The sequence below is a fragment of the Mastigoproctus giganteus genome, chromosome 1 (genome assembly GCF_048544385.1).
Source record: "Mastigoproctus giganteus isolate SK-2022 chromosome 1, ASM4854438v1, whole genome shotgun sequence".
NCBI lineage: Eukaryota > Metazoa > Arthropoda > Arachnida > Uropygi > Thelyphonidae > Mastigoproctus > Mastigoproctus giganteus.
The window spans coordinates 264,044,689-264,059,572 of record NC_143575.1 but is presented as its reverse complement, the minus strand read 5'-3'; the positions used below and the strand labels follow the sequence as shown (position 1 = coordinate 264,059,572).

Below are 14,884 nucleotides of genomic sequence, written 5' to 3'. Positions count from 1 at the left end.
AACACACTACACAGATAATTTTGACCAACAGCCCATGAGGATTTTTTACATCCACAAATACAGGGTATCAACAAACCTCCTTTATAAAACTAAACCATTACTTTGTGAATAGGGTATATGATATAAACCTAAAATTAGTTCTAGGCAATGGAGGATATATTCAAGTTTTTATTCACCAACTAGAAAATTTCACTCTGCAGCAGATAGCAGCATAATCGCAAAACTGTAATCGCAGAAGAATTTATCAACCACAAGAAATCATCCTAGTGCTGTATTACTTGTTACTTCTGCCCGCCCTGTTTAAATATAAATCATTCCTTTAAGCCAGAATATTAATAGAAATTAGTAATAGTATTAAAATGACAGAATAACACAGAAATCAAAGCTTATGCAGCATCTGCCATCAAAAATATAAATAACAATTAAATATCTTCAAAATTTTACTCTCGGATTTACTCTAACTAAAGGATAATCCAGGATAAAATTATCTTTTCTTGATTTGAACAAAAAGAAAGTTAAGTAAATACTATATAAATTATTCAGTAGTCTGACCAATGTACATGCAAACAAATAATTCTCTATCTCTAATAGCAAAATTGTGTACTACTGAAAGTACACAATATCCCACATGCTGCCCTTACTACAGAATAGAAGAGAAAAACATTTCACCCTAGTTTCCAGTCAGTCAGTCAGAAGAATATAAAACACTTCAAATGCATTCTAAAGCCTCACTTCTTCAGAGTTATCAAAAGTCAAACTTATTATCAGATATTAATAGTTTTAGAACAAATAATATTGTTTCGGCAAGTACTGACAGCAGCTGCGATATTTCAGCTTTCAGTTCATTGGCGAAATATGGATTATTCCCTACACATCATCCTTCAGAAATCCCAATAAATGAATTCATCCTGTCAAATGGATTCATATGTGGTACTTGGTGATCAAGGCCATAGGTTTCCAAAACATTCGGGACATTAATTTGAGATGAACAATGAGAAGTAATTTTCCTTCATTAAATGAAAATAACCTTTGGTTCACCATTTTCATGAAAATGTTCACTGAGAAAATTAAGAATGCATTTACCGTGTGTGATTGTCCCCAGCTCATTGGAAAAATTCTTTGTATGTTAAATTCCATAAATGGAGATTAAAAATTTAATTATTTTAAAGAAATTAATGTGAAATACGAATAACATTAATTAAACATTAATAACACTAATTTTATATTAATATTTTAATACTGTTGCATATAAAGGACTGCTGTACAAATTGGAGCAGTGTGGCATTAAGGGCAATTTAACTTCTATGGATAAAACGATGGTTTAGTGGTGTGGTAGAAGATAGTGTGGATAAATACAGAAAACAATGGATCCAGAGTTCAGTGCTGAGCCCATTGTTGTTTTCTGTATTTATTAATGATACTGATGAAGATATATCTGACTTAATGTCTAAGTTTACAGCAGATGATACAAAAGTTGGTTGGGAGGTTAGTTATTCGGTTTTTTTTTAGGCGCATTAGCAACTAAGGCCATATTGCTCCGGGGATATGCGGTAGTCATTCCCTGACCTTTCCGCATCCTCCATATTTGGTGGTGATGGGCTCGAACCCCGGTCTAATCAAGAAGCATGTGCTACGCACTGCTGCTCCTGCCCACCTGGCTACGGAGGCGCCTATTGGGAGGTTAGACAGTAATGATATATCCCTCTGTGAACTGGGGATATGCCTGCATATATCCAGTCTGTGGGGACCTCCTCTCAATCCAAGGATGCTCTCATAATTATGGCTAAAGGTTTGCTTACTTTCTTTGCTGCCTCCCTTGATACAACTGGAGAGATCCCATCCACCCCAGGTGCTTTTCTTATGATGATTTCAACAATTTTCCTCCACTTTCTTCCCAGTTATTACAAAATCATTCAGCTTCCTGGTAGTTTGATAGACTTCTGGCCTCCACTTCCTCACAGATACCTCGTGTGAACATAGATGTAAAATACTTATTCAGTTTGTCAGCTACCCAAGCAGGATCATCAACAGTCGAGCCATCAATATCAAGTGGACCAATCTGATTCATCCCCTTCCTTCTAGAGTTTACATAAGTAAAAAAGTCTGTTGTTTTTCTCTGCATCCTTTGCCAAAGAGTTCTCGTAATCGACCTTCACTTGCCTAACCTGCTTTGTGACTTCATTACAGACTAGCTTATATCTACCATAGGCTTCTGTGTCACCTGATAATTTAATTAAATACATACTGCGATTTTAGTGTTTTGCACCAACCTTGCGTAGAAGTAGAAATAAAAACACCAGGGAAACTAAACTTTTGATAACTGTATTTATAATAAATCAAATACCCGCATCTACAATAAATTTAACTTTAAAATAAACTCTACATATAAATTATTAAAATTACAATCAATACAATGCATAAAATATAGATTAAAACGATAAAAACCCGTAGCTTTCAAAGGCTCAGCCTTCTTCTTCAGCGGTAAATCCTGCTATGCAGTACAACTTTAAATATCAGCAGGCTAACGGTACTCCTCACGTGTTTCCATTCTCGTGTGCTTCGTTCTCTCGCGTTGTGGAACTGGAAGTGGCTCGAGTGGAAGCCACACGGAATCGTTCATCCCTTTTGAGGATAGTGGTCTCAAAGATGGGATGAATCCGCGTACCTCTATCCCTATTTATGTTAATGGTAGAACAAATCCGCAAACTCTCGAGCCACTTACGGTCCCAGAACTTATGCGCCCGATCGGTGATGATAGCATCGCCCGGAGAGATCTGGTGTTGTTTCTCCCAAAAATGCTCGGCCACGGCGGACTTGCCATATTCCGCATTTCTTATTGCCTTAGTGTGTTCCCCCAGACGATCTTTAAGACGGCGTTTCGTTTCCCCTACATAACACTCCCCACAATCCGGGCATCTAATGCTATATACGACCCCACTAGTGTTCTCTTTTTCAATGGGGTCTTTAACCTGAGACACGATTGTGCGCAGCCTCCGTCCTGGAAGCTGCACACACCGCGTCTGGTACTTTCTCAGTATTCTAGCTATATGATCAGTCAAACCCGGATAGTAGGGAATGTATGCAGTGGCTATCGGTGTAAATGGCTCGCCTCTCCTCTGATTTCCTTTAACATATTTCTCTATAATCCTCCGGGGGTAACCACATTTTGCAAGATCCGTCGCGACCCGTTCATACTCTAATTTTCTATCATCGGAGGCACTGCAATGTGATTTTGCTCTCTCAACTAAAGCTCTTACCACACTGTTCCTATGATGGTTGGATTGGGCTGAGCTGTAATGCGAATACTGCCCTTTACACATGGGCTTCCTATATACCCTAGTCCTCAGCTGTCGACCTTCCCTACAGACCAACACATCTAGGAACGGCAAAACTCCTCCTTCTTCCACCTCCGATGTAAATTGTATGAATGGGGAGAAGCCATTTAAGCTGTTCAGCACTTGATCCTCACTCCCCTTTAATTAAATACATTCCATGCACTTTTTTTCTCTGCCACAAGTCACATTAGTTCATCTGACATCCATTTAGGCCTAAACCTTGAACAGTATTTCTTAGTTGGTAAGCCTAGTAGCTTCCAAGATTAATTTCTTGGATGCTTCCCATTTTGAATTTGCTGTTGGTAACATATCAGTTGGTCTCACTGTATGGAATTTAAAAACTGTCTGAGACCATCAGTCATCTTTACAAACGCAAAAACCCCTCCCTTTACCCCTGATGGTAATTACACACTTATATGTCTAAGTCTTCACTTTCATTTTAAGAAATATATTCTTTATTAATTTTAAAGAATTAATGAAATGCCACGTGAAATCAGATTGCAAGCAGCAGTCTGATTAGCCTGCTGCCTCAGCATTTCTGGTATACAAGACCCAGATCCAAAAATAATTGCAAGATTAGAATACTACACAATTTAATTCAATGCAATTAATTTGTTTCAGCACTATACTTATCAATTGATGTAATTTCTCTGTTAGGTAGTTCTTCATCACCACCACCACCACCAACCGGCCAGCAGGTAATAGTAACAGAGGCATGTGATGCAAGAAAGCAAGTGTATGAGCATCAGTAGATTTAGAGAACACCTTCATTCCCCTCATCAAACTTGTTGCCCTTATGTAGCATCAGTTAAAAAAAAAAAATTCACACAACCATTCCCTCTAAAGGTTTATCCAGTTCCTCCTTGAATTTCTTTAAGCTATCAACTTCCACAACGACAGAAGGAAGTTTGTTCCAGCAATTAACCACCCGTTGGCTAAAGGCAAAATTCCACACATCTATTCTACAGCTGTCTTTCCCCATTTTGAATTTATACCCCGTAGGTTTGTAATCTGAGCAAGTGGAACAATCTAATCAGAATTCAGCATGCTCAACCCATTCAAGGCCTTATACACCTCAATCAGATCACCTCACAGGTGCCTAGCCTCCAGCCGCTGCAATTTAGAGAACGCCTTCATTCCCCTCATCAATCTTGCTGCCCTTCTCTGTACATCCTTCAAATCCAAGCAAATCTACACCCTTCCTAAAACGAGACCTCCAAGCTGTACGCAGTAATCCCTTATACAAAGGGATAATCACCTCCAATTTCCCTACTAGCAAAATTCCTGTATATCATTGACAAAACCCATGACCTGCTCTGGCAGCTTGTCTGCATTGCTCAGAAAACTTCATATCTGACTTCCCAATTACTCCCAGGTCTTTTTCATTTTCTAGGACCCTAAGTGTAGCACCACACAGTTGGTACTTTCCTCTGGGGTTACTTCTACCCATATGCAGTAATTTGCATTTGTCAATGTTAAACTTCAGTTGCCACTTCTCAGCCCATCTGCCCAAATTTTCTAGGTCCTGTTGCAGTAGCACACTGCCGTAATATTACTGTCATTAACAACCCTGCCAACCTTTGTATCATCTGTAAACTTCGACACTAAGCCTGATATACCTTCAACAATATCACTGATAAATATACAAAACAACAGTGGGCCCAACACCGAACCCTGTGCGACTCCACTAATAACATTAGTCCACTAAGAGCAGCATCCATTGATTACCACTGTCTTCTCCCACTCAACCACCCTTTTATTCATTGTAGCAACTTACCCTTAATACCATTCTACTCCAATTTGTACAGTATTCTTCCATGCGCAACAATGTCAGAAGCTTTCCTGAAATCTAAGTACAGTCAGTCCTCGTATAACACGTGTTTACACTACACGAATTCGATCATACACGATTTATAAATAGGGGAACGATATCTTATATAACACGAACCAAATTTGCTTATGCACGATTCGCCTTTGTGTTTACAAGAAATGGCAGTCGAACACAGAATCACCCCAACCGAACGCAACACGATAGGAATGAACAGAAGATTCTGAAAATGTATTTATGTTTTTTGTATCAGTGAATGGGAAACACATTTCACCATAACTTAAAAACCAAAACAATTCCAGCTATCGGTATAATCGCAAATGCAATTAGATCGAGTTTACTACCAGATTCCACTAGCAGAAACGCAACTGGAAATTGTTTTTATTGTTTTATGGTAGTAACCCCTAGAAATGTGCTTTAGTAAAATGTGAAGTGTTAACAGTGTATCTCTGCCTTTATGGTGTTGTTTATTCAGTTGCTACACACGCGCAGATTTGTTTATCTGTATCAAGCGTGCCTCCTCGTTTAAAATTAGTAAAATACTTAAAAGGTGTGAAAAGGAAGCATCCTGGTGAAGACACTACAGATTCAGAGAGAAAAAGAAAAGCAATATCGATAAACAGAGGTGGACTGGGTCAAAAATTCTTACCCGGGAAAATTTGTAGTGGCCTGATATATGGTTTATGGCCAAAATCACACTGGCCTTTGCCCACCTTGGTTTCCCCGGTAAGACTTATGGCCAGTCTGCCTCTGTCGATAGAGGAAAAAATATGAAATTGTGAAACGCTTTGAGCGAAATGAAAGACCATGTGATATTGCACGTGCTACAGACCTAAATGAGGCAATGCCGAGAATTGCAAAGAATGAAGAGAAAATAAAAACAACTTTCATTAGCAGGAACAACTCAAAGTGTAATTAAAATCCGGCCGACCGGGCTAGCCGAGTGGGTAAAGTACCTGCCCGGCAACCCAAAGGTCGCGGGTTCGATTCCCGCCTCGGGCTTGGATCAAAGTACTGCAAAAACCTTGGGAGGTGCAATATGGCCACAGAAGCCGATGCGCCAAGAACTACCAAATCAAAAAAAAAAAAAAAAAAAAAAAAAATTAAAATCCATTAGTTTAGGGTTATAATTTTGTACTGAAATTGAGCCGGAATCATGACTCAGACCAGAGCAGCAAAGCAAAAGGCTCAAGCTAAATGGAGTGCTGTGGCTCAGGGGAGAACTGAAGGGGGCAGTTGCCCTCTGAATTACAGCCTTTTTAAATGCACAGCTTGCTTGATGTTTGTAGAACAATCAAGTACGGGACATGATACTGCAAAGGAGGATATCTTTGTGTGCGCGTGATGTAAGGAGTGTGAGGAAATGAAGCGACAACTCAGTATGGGCCTATATGAGAGCTTGAAGGACAGGGTGGATGCCCTCGAAGGATCTAAATTGAGGGGCCCATCAAGCTCTCAGCTGCCCACATAAATGCCAGAGCTTGATCATCACACAACACAGCGGCAACGCCCAAGGCAGAATATGCTGGTCCCACAGGAACTAGTAGTTGTTGGTGACTCTATTGTCAGGGACACGGGGAACATGCTATGTAAAAAGGATAGGTGGAACAGGACCAGGGTATGTCTGCCAGGGGCAAAGGTTGATGATGTTGTAGAGCAGATATCATCTTTTAAGGGCACAAAGGGTGATACTGTTGTACACTTTGGCACTAATGATATTATGTAGGAGACCGGCAGAATTAATTAACAAGTACAGGTCACTGTTGAAAAAAAGCCGTGAATTAGGGTTGAATTTCAAAGTGACTGCAATTCTGCCCAGACACAATAGGAGGGAGTATATGATTAGCGCCAATTCAGCCCTGGAAAGATTGTGCAAGACTCAAGGGGTAGAATTTTTTTTTCAGCCTGTTCTGTACTTGTTAACAGGAGAGACTGTTTCTACAGGGATGGTATACACTTAAATAGAAAAGGTGCAAGAATATTTGCTGATGCTATCGAGGCAGTGTTAGGCGGGTCGGAAAACTGCTAGCTTGGGGGGATACGAGGACTAATAGATTAACAGTAGCCACTGCCAGTGGCTACTGTTAATCTATTAACAGTAGCCACTGGCAGAGGTGAAAGTGATTCTTGCACTGCTTCTATTGGAATGAGCAGCAGCCAGGAAAACAAAATGCAGGGTATTTCAGAGACTGTGGTACAAGTAAACACATGGGTTGTGTTAGGGTAGCTAAGAATAGGAACAGGTGCATGTATACTTGCGTATACACCAATGCAAGGAATTTGGTAAATAAATTTGATGAATTTTTGGTATTGCTCAGAACATCAAAGGCAGATATTGTTGGGATATCAGAGACGTGGTGTCACACAGATATGAGGAATGCAGAACTGGAATTTGGGGAGTACAACGTGTACAGGAAAACTAGACAACATAGGAAGCAAGTTACACTATTAGTTAAGAAACACACAAAATCCAAGGAAGTGAAGCCAGTCGTCGCTGGAAAGTGCAGTGTCGAGTCAGTTTGGTGTGACTTAAGCATTGGGAGATCAAAATTGAGAGTAGAATGTGTTACAGGTCTAATGACTCTGATGAGTATAATAAGGAACTGTACAGGGAAATAGAGTTGGCCAGTAAATCAGAGTCTTATAATGGGGGATTTTAATTTCCAAAATATTGACTGGAATTTGTGAGTTGGTCACTCACACACTAGCAAGGCTTTTGTGGATTTATAGGATGATTGTTTTCTACATCAGCATGTTCGGGAGGCAACTAGAGAGAGAGTAATACTCTTGATCTGATAATCAGTAGTGATTCTTCGTGCATTAAGAATCTGCAGATAAAGGAACCACTAGGTGGCAGTGATCACAGTGTGCTGAAGTGGAATTTACTCAAAAAGGTAACTACCATCAGGGGTAAAGGGAAGAGTTTTTGCTTTTGTAAAAGTGACTACCATGGTCTGAGGCAGTATTTAAATTCTATACGATGGGACCAACTGATGATGTTACCAACAGCAAATTCAAAATGGGAAGCATTCAAAGAATTTATCTTGGAAGCTACTAGGCTTTACATACCAACTAAGAAATATTGTTCAAGGTTTAGGCCTAAATGGATGTCAGATGAAATGAGACATGTGGCAGAGAAGAAAAATGCATGGGATACATATACCGTATTTCCCCATGTATAAGACGCACCCTTTTTCAAAAAAATTGGGGTCTAAACACTGGGTGCATCTTATACAGTGGTTGTAGATTTTTTTACTTGCATTTCCCGCTTTTTCGTGCTTGTTGTCTTTGTGCTCATTGTTTCATATATTAGGTTTCCTGTATATTAGGTTACATTTTGCCACGTTCTGCCCAGAAATGGCTCAGAAAAGATTTTCGTACAGTGCTGAATTCAAGTTAAAAGTGATCCAGATTGCAAAAGCGAATGGAAATTGTGCTGCTGAACATAAGTTTGGTCCTCCCCCAACTGAGAAAACAATCCGAGACTGGCTATGGGAAGAAGAAACCCTACGGAAAACGCCATGGCAGAAGAAGGCCATGAGAGGCAAGTCAGCAAAATGGCCTGATTTAGAGGGGGAATTGAAGATATGGATTGAAGAGCAAAGGACAATTGGAATTCCTGTGTCCACAAAGATGGTTGAGCATGAGGCAAGAAGAATTGCTGATGAAAAAGAAGTTAGTGATTTCAAAGGAGGACACGATTGGTGCTTCAGGTTCATGAAACGGAATTGACTAAGCATGCGTACACGCACCAGACTTGCCCAAAAGATGCCTGAAAGCTATGAGCAGAAGGTCCTTGAATATCATCGTTTTGTCATTCAATGTCAGAAGACATATCAGTTTGAGTTGGGACAGATACAAATATGGACAAAGTCCCCCTTCAATTTTATGTCCCAAGTAACAACTGTTGATAAGAAGGGGGTGAAACCTAACTGTGAAGACAACTAGACATGAAAAAAGCCATTATACCGTTGTTCTAGCTTGTTGTGCCGACGGAACCAAGCTGCCTCCTATGCTGATTTTCAAACGCAAAACAATGCCAAAAGAAGACATTCCTTGAGGAGTGATTGTCCATGTTCATGATAAGGGTTGGATGGATCAGGATGGGATGAAGATCTGGTTTCAGAAAGTTTGGAGCAGGAGACCAGGTGGTCTCTTATGCAAACCTGCCCTATTGGTGCTTGATCAGTTCAAGGCACACACAACAAACCACAAAGATGATTGCTGCAGTGCAAAAAACAAACTTTGGTGTTATACCTGGAGGCTTGACATCCCAACTCTAACCATTTGATGTCAGCATTAACAAACCCTTCAAAGCTGCCATGAGAGACGAATGGAACCAGGGACAATTTGACACCAGCAGAAAGAGTGAAGAAACCAACTATAGGAGAAGTATGTACATGGGTAAAAAGATCCTGGGATAATATCAAGATTGAGATCATCAAGTTATTTAAGAAGGGTGGCATTTCAAATGCCATAGATGGAACTGAGGACAAGCTAATGGATGGGAGTTTTGACACTGATGAGGAGTTGTATGAATTTTATGATGAATAAAACTTGAGTTCAATAACTTTATGTAATTCATTTTTTTTCAAATTTCGGGCCCCAAAATTAAGGTGCATCTTATACATCGGGAAATACGGTAAATAAATGGGTGACATGGAAGCCTATGATAGATATAAGATGGTCTGTAACCAAGTCACAAAGGAGATTAGGCAAGCAAAGGCAGATTATGAGAAATCCTTGGCAAAGGATGCAAAGAAAAATAACAAAAAGTTCTTTACCTATGTAAACTCTAGAAGGAAAGGGATGAATCAGATTGGTCCACTGGATATTGATGGTTCAACTGTTGATGATCCTGCTCAGGTGGCTAACAAACTAAACAAGTATTTTGCATCTACATTCACCCATGAGGAGTTATTTATTCAGGGAGGGGAATGCCAGAGGTGAGTTAAACTCTGGCAGTGAGCTGGATGATTTTGTAATAACTGAGAGGAAAGTGGAGGAGAAATTGTTGAAGATAAACATAAAAAAGGCACCCGGGGTGGACGGGATCTATTATTATTATTAGCCATATGGTGCAAGGAAACCTGAGGCTTATGCTGCACCAGCTAAAAAAAATAATTCCCAAGTTACCATGAGAGAGAGAGAAGTAGAAAGGAATCACCAAAAAAGAGAAGAATGATGATATCCAGCAGCTCAGGACCCTGGGTGTGCCAAGCCCATACTCACCAGATGTGAGCCCTTCCAGTTATATTAAAGGAGGCAGCAAAGGAAGTAAGCAAACCCCTGGCCATAATTATGAGAGCTTCTTTGAACTCAAGGGAGGTACACATGGACTGGAGATGTGCAAATGTGACCCCAATTCACAAAGGAGGATCAAAAGGCAACACAAGTAATTATAGACCTGATAGTTTAACTTCTGTTCCAGGAAAATTAATGGAGGCACTGGTTAAAGAAGCACTGCAGGATCATCTAGACAAGACTTCAGTTATCCTCGGACACAGCATGGTTTTGTTAAGGGAAAGTCTTGCCTGACCAATTTGATTGGATACTATAATGTGGTCACAAAGGAACTGTATGCAGGGAATAACTTTGATATCATATATTTGGATCTTAGAAAGGCTTTTGATACTATTGCACATGGAAGACTGCTGCACAAATTGGATCAGTGTGGCATTGGAGGCAAATTGCTGCTATGGATAAAGGGATGGTTGAGTGGGAGAAGACAGAGATTGGTAATCAATGGACACTGCTCATCGTGGACTAACTCTTCTTTTTGATAGCCTTGTTTGCAGCATTAGTGACGAGCTGCGTAACTGTGCGTTGATGCTGGTCTGGGCTGAGGCCGCTAGGATTGAAGCGGCTGGCTGCACTGGTCAATTAGTGGAGTCCCTCAAAGTTCGGTATTGGGTCCATTGTTGTTTTCTGTATTTATAAATGATATTGACGATGGCATATCAAGCTTAATGTCCAAGTTTTCAGACGATACAAATGTTGGCAGTGTTGTTAAGGACACTAATGACAGTACGCTGCTGCAACAGGATCTAGAAAAGTTGAGCAGATGGCCTGAGAGGTGGCAAACGAAGTTTAACATTGACAAATGTAAAGTACTACATATGGGAAGCAGCAACCCCAGAGTGACGTATCAACTCTGTGGTACTACACTGACAATGGTAGAGAACAAAAAAGACCTGGGGGTAATTGTGCAGGCAGATATGAAGTTTTCTGAACAATGCAGACGGTCTGCAAGAGTAGCTCATAGTGTCTTGTGAATGGTATACAGGAATTTTTCTAGCAGGGATAAGGAGGTGATTATCCCCTTATATAAGGCAATGGTCAAGCCACACCTTGAGTACTGTATACAGGTCTGAAGGCCTCATTTTAAGAAGGATGTATAGCCGTTGGAACGAGTACAGAGAAGGGCAACAAGATTAGTGAATGGAACAAAGGGTTCCTCTTACGAAGAAAGGCTTAAATTTTGCAAATTACAGTGTCTGGAGGCTGGGTACCTGCGAGGTGATCTGATTGAGGTGTATAAAGCCTTGAATGGTTTTAGCATGCTCAATGCTGATGGGATTCTTCCTCTTGCTCAGAATAATCACTTGAGAGGGCATTAATTCAAACTGAGGAAAGAGATGTAGGATAGATGTGCGGAAGTTTGCCTTTAACCAGCGGGTGGTTTGTTGGTGGAGTAGACTTCCATCCTTTGTTGTGGAAGTTGATAGCTTAAATAAATTTAAGGCTGAGCTGGACAGGTACTTGGAACGAACGGAGGGGTGAAATGGGAGCATGTTTTTTTTTTTGGCTGATGCTACATAAGCTTGCTTTCTTGCATCATATGCCTCTACTAATGCTAATATCTTCTAACTAGCATTGATAACAACCAATTAACTCCACTTTTGCCTATTTTCATTGGAAAAATGTAGCAACTTTGGACAAGGAAGTCTAATATGTCCAAAATACTCAAAACAATCCTGCATCAAGTCATCCCTAGATTTACTACTCTCTCCTAGCCTTTTCATCTGCTCATTTGACTTTACATCCTCAAGTTCTTTCTCTATTACGTAAAATAATGCCTATTTATCATAATGTTGCACTAGCTTCTATCTGATTATTCAACCTTTATAATTCACAGTAAATCAGCAGTGAATGAACCATCTGTCCACAAAGCATTCTTAACTTTTTTTCATGTTCCATAAGGTTGAAAAGCCTGATTGCATGAACAGTGGTGGCTTTCAGGCAAATTAGCCTGTTCTTTTTAGTAGCAGTAAAGTGTAAAACATATACGGTGGATCAATGTATATAAGCGTGGATAATATATATAAATTGGATCAATGACAGCACTGAGTAATCCTGCTGTGGTTTGGTTATGCACTATAGCATTGTTATCCCCCCAGTGTTAATTTTGTAGCTACGTAAATCAAATCATTATCTTTGTAAAATCACATCTAGAAGTCTAGCACAATTTCAAAAAAATCTACCACGGGAATAGCAACGTCAAGTGAACAATATGCGAACAAATTGCAAATCTACGCCCCATAAGTGCAGCTCTCTACAGAATTACCAACATTCAATAAAAACAAGCATCCATCCACATCAACCAAATTTAAAACTAAAACGGCACATGCTGTTTCCTAATAAATTACATATAACTTGTAAATTCAATGCATAGGTTTATAACTTCAAAATCTGTCTTTGACTCACCTTAATTTATATTTTTGTAAAAAAAGAAATCACATTACCTGAGAAAGCAAAATAAAAACGACTAAGCCTACCTCACTATTCTGGACGATGTACACGTAAAGACTGATGGGTAATTTAGTTCTATTTACCTCCGCTAGATGAGCGCTAAACAAATTTATAATTGCACAAAAATTTAATACTGTATCTAAGTAACACAAACTACCTCATATTAATTTTTGGATGAGGGAAAAAAAGAGGAGTTCTGCATTATTCTACAAGTATGGAGAATAAATAAATTACATATAACTTGTAATTTATTAACAAGTTATTACTGAACACTGAACGTGTTAGTGCCTTTGACCATATTTTGTTCGTAGCGAACTGTCAAAGTTGGCAATTGGCATCGTTTTAATTGTCTCATATTGTGAATACCTTCGTAACGAGTGGTGCAAAGTCACTAACCTATTCAATAGTAAATCTTAAGCGTAATCCCATGCTTGTGCAAAATAATCATCTTAATTTACAAGTTATATGAAACTTATAACTCGTAACTTTGTATAGATAAATGGTTTAGCCTTGTTGTTGTTGTTGAAATAGGCTTTTAGTAGCATCAGCGACTAAGGCCATATTGCACCATGAACACTGTCTGTAAATTGCATGTGTTCTATGGTCGCTTTTCTGTTTGCTAGGCGAAAAACCAGAGTCTCCAGGAGAAAAATCCATGTTACTTTTCCTGAGACCGACTAACTCAGTCAGGTTGTGGTAAAGGTCCATAAAAATTTCCTCACATCATTGACGGGACTAGAACTCTGGTCTTTTCCACTCAGTGTGGAAAGACGGCGATTCTACCAACCGCGCTACTAAAGAGCTAGCTTTCAATAGATGGGTTGTTATCATTGTAAAGCAGCACAGCTTTCACACTTTTACTTGAACTGTCTATGAGAAGACTCCTCTCTTTTCAATTGTGAAAATTGCAATTTCTACATAGAACTAATTAAATCAAAATAATAGCATGGGGATTCAGCAAAATTACAAAAACAAGCATAAATGGCATATGTCTTTCCCGTATGTGGAAACACATGCGATATCTTCCAATTGGGATTCCGTATATTCTATTATTTTAAACAAGATATCAAAAAATTTGCATTGGATTTGGTTAGACTGAGATCACACAATAAATTACCTAATTTTTTCTGACTAAGGAAATGGGAAGCTATACTAGAACAGGCCTCTAAGGTGCTTTTCCAATTATTCTGTTTTCCAATTATTCTGTTCACCATATTCATACATTCGTCATCCAATTCTGAAGACTCTTCTGTAGAAGATGGATTAGGAATTGGAAGGTCTTCATTGTTTGGCGCTGGAAAAGCTAAAGATGGTAGCGCGGAATACAATACACTTTCCGATTTTCGCATTCTTTTAAATCTTGGTATAACCACAAAACAAAAGTAGTATCATAACGATTTTTCGTTCTATCCATATTCATTGTACAGAAAGAGGCATGCACTTACGATTATCATGAAATCATCTTTCCAACGTTGACCTGCAACTATGTGAGCAGAAATGAAATACGTATAACTTGTCAGGATTACCCACAGGCATTCCAAAAAAGAAAAGCATCATGTGCACTGCTAAACTCGATGCTGCCAAAGATTATTATTTATTATTATTAGCCATATGGTGCAAGGAAGACAAGCTTATTGTGCACTAGCCTAAAAAAACAAAATTCCCAAGTTAACCGAGAGAGAGAGAGAGAGAGAGAGAGAGAGAGAGAGAGAGAGAGAGAGAGAGAGAGAGAGAGAGAGAGAGAAGAATGATGTAACCAGTTCAGCACCCAGGGTGTGCCAAGCACATACTCACCAGATATGAGTCCCTGGGTAATACGCTGGAGTGCAAAACTTAAGGGGCAACACATTTCTATAGGTTACAACTACAAAATCTTTGCTTAAGGTACTCTTTACTGATGAGAGTAGATCAGTCGCAGCAGAGATTCTGGACGTCAGCTAAGCTGACGAGAGGTTGGCATATGGTATCA

General features: G+C 39.5%; 1 protein-coding gene across 3 annotated transcripts in view; it reads right to left on the bottom strand.

Moving 5' to 3' along the window:
• The window catches only part of RpL35A (ribosomal protein L35A), a 38,434-nt gene extending 25,435 nt beyond the window's left edge, over nt 1–12,999 (bottom strand). The window contains exon 1 of one of the 3 annotated variants that reach the window (XM_090386033.1): nt 12,942–12,999. The gene's annotated coding sequence lies outside the window, so the exon portion shown is untranslated. Of the gene's footprint in view, nt 1–12,870 lie in introns of all 3 variants that reach the window. The other 2 variants (XM_090386049.1, XM_090386040.1) reach the window with 2 other exon arrangements.
• Between the last annotated feature and the right edge of the window lie 1,885 nt (nt 13,000–14,884).